This window comes from Elephantulus edwardii, unplaced genomic scaffold, assembly GCF_000299155.1.
Source record: "Elephantulus edwardii isolate Elephantulus edwardi_28Jun2011 unplaced genomic scaffold, EleEdw1.0 scaffold00242, whole genome shotgun sequence".
NCBI classification, from domain to species: Eukaryota; Metazoa; Chordata; class Mammalia; order Macroscelidea; family Macroscelididae; genus Elephantulus; species Elephantulus edwardii.
Window position 1 is genome coordinate 2,643,031 of NW_006399992.1, and position 5,946 is coordinate 2,648,976.

The following is a 5,946-nucleotide window of genomic DNA, read 5'->3' on the forward strand; positions in this document are numbered from 1 at the left end:
TGCCATTTTGTTAAGCTTACTTTTTAAAATATAATTTCTTTGCAATACCATCCTATTTACTATTCTGTCCCTGTCTTGTTAAGGAACACCAAGAAAACAAACATTGCTAAAGATTTTAGGTATTTTACAAATAAAAAGCACTGTATGTAAATTAATATTAAACTTAGCTGTTTTTTACTATCTGAATTAATTTAAACTAAGTATTTCCTTAGCTTCCTCAAAAGGCTTTTTGTTTTTGTAAAAATTTGCTGACAAGTATTTTTACATATCGTTTATCTGGGATAAGGTATATTTTCAGCTAAATAAACCCAGACCGAGGTTTCTGGTTGGCTTTGTGATTGTGGAGGGGAAACAACATTGACTGTATAGATAAATTTCACCCCAAATACAGTGTTCTTGTTTGTGTGTGTATGAATAATTTTCAATCTTTGCCCTGTAGTTAGTTGCCAAGGTTTCATGTTTGCAAAAGGGGTGTGTGTATGTGTGTGTACACACACTATTGGGCTGTAGATGGTTCCAGTCTTATGTGCTACTGAGTTAATTTGGAGTCCTAGTGACCCCATGTGACAGAGTACAGCTGCCATATAACCTTTCCTCCATAATCTTATGGGTATTGATCACCAAGGTTTTTTCTCTCTCTCTCTCTCTCAGAGCCCTTTTGATTACCCTTTAGCCGTTTACCACCATAACACGTAGCCATTTACCAACAAAGCTACTTAAGTCTAGAGTTTAGGAAGTTGTGGGTGATCTTGGATGCTCCTTCCATATTGAAATTTTGTAGCTTGGAGTTTTGGGCTCCCCTGCCTCAAAGGCAAGCTTCACAGATGTCTTCCACCTTGATGTGGCCTGCTCACAACTGGCAATTGATGGCTTCAGCCTAATGTCCAGGAACATTCCTGAGAGAAGCTTGCAGGTTAGTAGGCCCCTCAGGCACAGGCACAGGCCAAGAGAAACAGTCCCAAATGCAGTAGTGACAGCTTTGTCCTTCTGGGCATGGGAAGGAGCAAGCCTCATGGATTTATTTCTTCCAAACGAAAATAGTTCATGAGTATTTTCAGTTTATCATTTCATAAAAATAGTAACATAGAAATTCAGTGCAAAATGGAGTTCCAAATTAAATACACAGAAATCAAGAATTTTCATTTTTGTAAAAATTAACAGCACAACACACTTCCTACACATGTCAGGATTTTCCTGTGGTAAATGGAGTCACTGAAAATCTGCAGTGTGTGTATCACAACAATATGGAAACGATGAGTGTGACCTCTATTTTCATCAAAATTGCGATGCTATAAGTAAACGTGGTTTCACATCAAGTCATCTGGGTCTACTTATAAATCTTAAATGATATACCTGCCTATTTGTAAGAATGTGTTTCCAAAATGAAGAGAAATTTTTAAAAGAAAACCTATTTAATAACAGTTTATCTTCTTCTAGTCATGGAACTCACCTGCACCACTGGGGCTGACAAATTAACATTAGTTTAGGTTCAAGATGTTTAGGATCTGAGTGCAGACTACATTTCTCAGTTTGAAACTAACGCACACTCCTGATGAAAGCAGTACAGGTATTTGGGAAGAGCTATGAATTTTGTGGACTATATCGTGGAGTGGGTAAGGTTATACAGAAAAGATGGCATTTTCCCCATAATTCATGGGGAGGGGGAGAAGGTAATAGCAATAACAAGAAAGAATACAAAATATGAGTAGCCATACCCTACTCCCATCCTTTGTTCTAGGCCTATTCTCAGTGGTTAGAGGCTAATGCAGCAAAGCTCCAGAGAGAACTCCCTAAGAAAATTAAGAGAATGCCTGCTCTTCTCTCTCAGTTCCTGATTTGTAAGGAATAAGCACATGGGACTCTCCATCCATTTTCTGGACAGTACATACAGTGAGGTCACTATTAAGATTCAGCTGTCCTGTGATTAATGTCTGCAATACTTTACAGATTCTATTCCTAACCCTGAAAACAAATTAGAATTTAAGGCTTCTATGCCAGTGCCAGAAATTCCTGTTGAGTATCCTGAAAGAGAAACTTCCACATTTGGCCTAAATGTCCAAGCAGAGCCATGTCTCTGCATCTTAAAAATGAGTTCTGGGTAAAGAAGTGGGGAAAGGATGTGTGTAGGGGCTGGAGGTGGAGGCAGAATAAGACTTGATTGTATCTTCAAACCCTAACCTGCGCAAGAAGGACTGGATCACAAAAAGCATTTCCTGTGGTATCCCAGATTTGGCATGGCTTTAGAATTTCCTATAAAGCCTGGAACAGTAACCTGACCACAGAAGTAATTTTTTACTATTAGAGGGAATAAATCTACTTCAGAAGTCAACTTCTATTTTCAAGTGTGCAAATGAGCCCCTTTGCCCTTGGAGGGAATAAAGGGAAATTCAGTGAGGAGGGTTTACCTTACACCACACCCACAGACTGAGCAATCTTCACTTAGGGAGGTCAAAGAGGGTAATACAACAGAAAGAGAAAGAATCCTAACATGTAGATAGAACAAACAGATACTATTCTAGCCTACACTTCTCAACCTATTCCTCTAGCTCTCTCTCCACCTACAAGAATAAGTCACTAGAGTCCTCTAGAATACTCCGACGACTTTCTGCTCTTAAACGGCTCCTATTCCAAGGAGGAACAAGGTCTGTTTCCTGATGAGGGACCTCAGATGCTGTTATTGCAACTTAATTTTGTCGTTGCTTCTTTCCAAAGATTATTTGGAATGAATTGTTTCTTTTGTTTACTATCCAGCAAACGACCTCTGCTAATCTTATATTTTATCTCCCTAACATATGGAAAAGCTATTTGTTCTAGCCAATCACAATAAAGTGAAGAAAATCCCATTTTATGGAAAGGTATATATCACTAGTCTGTTGATCATTAAAGATATGATTACCAGTGAAAACCCTCTGAAGGTGGCACATTTATGCTTCCAGGAACAGATGGGGACACGCATTTTCCTTGCAAATACTTTTGAAATTGCTCTACTGGTAGCAGTATAAAAATGATATACAGATGCCAGGGCCGGCATGGCCAGGATGAGAGCACCAGATTTACACAGTAAAGCCTTCACATGCAGACTGTCAGTTTTGATTGATCTCTACTATACCTCAGGAACTTGTTGACTAGGTAGGGAAACAGTGCAAATAATTCACTGCAGCAAGTCAGATAATTCACACAGCCAATCGGTCTGCTTCACTCTCTGGCTGTGACATATGAGCCTTCCCTACAAAGATGCATCATTTTCCAGCTTGAGCAATATTCAATGTCAGAGAAGAAAAGGTATTAAAACACACAAAAGGAGGCTGGACCATCCCAAGATGTGAAGTTGTTTTGGTAATAGGGGCAAGATCTCACTGCAACCCCCCAGGGGCCCTCCCCTCCAGTCTTACCAGAGCCGTTCAGGCCCAATTGTCATTATCATATTGATTAAAAAAAAAAAAGTTCATCATAGTACAATTTTAGGTTTAACGCCAACGGATTGGGAAAGAGCAAAGACTTATCCCACAAAAGCACAACATTCTTACCGCAGGGACGTTTCCCTGTTCCAGTTCATTGATGGAGTTGATTAAGTTTAAATGAAGCAGACACTGGATAAAAGTAAGGGTATTGACCACTGGGCACCGCGATCTGTGCTTGAAAGGATCTGATACATGCAGAAAAGCAAGATTTGCTAAATGCTCTAATCTTCAATCAAATCTTACATCAATACAGACAAAGTTTGGTAATGAGAGATTCAATGAAGCATGTGGGAGAAAGAATTAATCCTCTTGGTCTAAACTGGCTTCAACTTTGAAGCTTGCTCCGAAGGAAAGACAGTTATCTAAATGCTAAATAAGAAACTTATTGTACTTTTCATGGCATGCTAATCTTTTGTCTATTTCATCTCTATTATGTGTATGCTCATAGACTGCAGTTGTCATGGTGATTATATCAAGCCATGCTTGGGGAATGAGGGTGAGAAGCCAGCCATGGAGGTGGTAAAGACCCCCACGCAATCCACAGTGGGGGAGGGGAAGTGTTAGTAGGCGGGCACTAGGCCTCTCCAGAGCTCTTTTCTACCAGGACCCAGCCCCCACTCTGGTCAAGGCCCAGGACGCATGGGTCAGCCATCACCAGCAATAGAGGGGGGCCCTCAACAGTGCAGGCAGTGGAAGGGGGAGACTAATTTGAGGGAGGGAATTCTATGCATCATCCCTGTCCCAAACACCTTTCCCTACAAAAGTTCCCAGGTTTTAGCCTGGAGTATCCTTCCATCTCTCTCTCTCTCACCACTGCACCTTGAGAAGCAAAGAGGACAGGGTTGGAAAGTGAACCTAGAGAAACAAGGCGACAGCCATTGAAGGCTGCCCTTATGCTAGGTCTGGGTCTGAAGGAGGGAAGCTGAGTAACTGAATCCAAACTGTTTTTAGAGGATGAAGGCCTGCGGGTGACACCCAGCTGCCCAGGCAGGAAGTGGAAGCTACAGGGTCACCCAGGCCCTTTATGTGTTTTACAAAAGTTGCCAAATTAAGACAGGATTATAACTGCTCAAGTCCTTGTCAGGTCTGAAAGGTTGGGAGCCTCAAATATACCCAGGCAGTGTTGATGAAAAGCTTAAAAAGTAATAAAAGGGAGAAAAGAGCGAAGAAAGTAACATGTATAACTCTTATTAAAGAGAAGAGCCACAGAGAGGTTGTGAACTTGAATCACTGTTTGAACTTTAATTTGTTCATTAACAGGATTTGCCCCTCACTGCGAATGTTATTACTTCCCTCGCTGCTCAGCAACAACTCTGGGTATAATGAAAGAGTCTGGCAAAAAGTTAAATGCCTGGTAATTAACTCATTTAATTGAAAAAAGGGAGAAGAGAAAGAGGGGTCCCACTCTAAAAGCAAAAGGCAAGAAGGCTGCAAGAGAAGGCAAGGCTGGAATAGGTAGCAAGGCCCTCTGTAAGACCTCAGGCTCCCATTCATCGGGTCAGTCAAGCTCTGTCACTGATGAGGCCCCTTCCGAAGCCTGGAAGACCCTCTGTCCAATGCCTGTCTGACCCTGGTCCATACCTCCTGGCCAAGTTTTTAACCAGGGACTACGATCTGTCAGAGTGGCATGGAGAGAAGACATCCAAAATCAATATATTTCCATAAAATCTTCCATTAAAAAGTGAGGAGCTGTCTTTTGCTTTCCGCCCTTCCATCTCTGCAGTCTTCTGTTTCCAGGCGATAGTGAAAAGACATATTGGGAGGCAGATATAATCTACATGTTTGCATCTTAATCAGTCTAATAATATCACCCTTTCTTTCCTCTTTACCCCAGCAGATGATTTAAGTAAACTCAGGAGAGGAGCATGCAAACATTCTCATGCTTGCTCAGAAGTGACAGCGGTAAGCCAGTTTGCGTAGTTCACAGTTAACTTCACAGGGCCTGCCTTTTTCCTTTCACTTATCTCCTTGTGTTTGTCAACACAATCCCCTGGCATATCCCCTGGCATGTGCATCCTCCTTCCAAGGGAAGCTATACTTGGCCACAGTTGAGTACTGAGACACCCAAAGCTATTAGCACAATGTTGCAATTGAAGCCAAATGAGATAATAGCAGAATCCATGAAAGGAGTGGGAGGTCAGTTACCCTTTCCTGTTTAATATGTTTAAGGTCTACATCTACCAGGAATCCTTAGGTGGTACAAATGGTGAAGCTTAACCTTGCTCAGCTGCTAACGGAAAGCAGGCCAAGATCAGCCAGAGGCACCTCAGAGGGAAGGTCTTGTGATCTACTTCCCCAAATCAGACACTGGAAGTCCTATGGAGGACAGTTCTGAAACACATGGGGCTGCAATGAACCAGAATCAACTCCAGGGCACCTGGGTATATCTACAAATGAGCGATAATCTGCAGTTGCCATTTCTTACTTTTAAAAACCAGGGCTTTAAACTGGTTCCTGCTGAGAATTCGCATTTTCACCCCTGATA

The 5,946-nt window shown here is 41.7% G+C and overlaps 1 pseudogene; it reads left to right on the plus strand.

Annotated features, from left to right (window-relative positions):
- LOC102861972 overlaps window positions 1-5,946 on the plus strand; it is a 115,573-nt pseudogene that overhangs the window by 96,123 nt on the left and 13,504 nt on the right.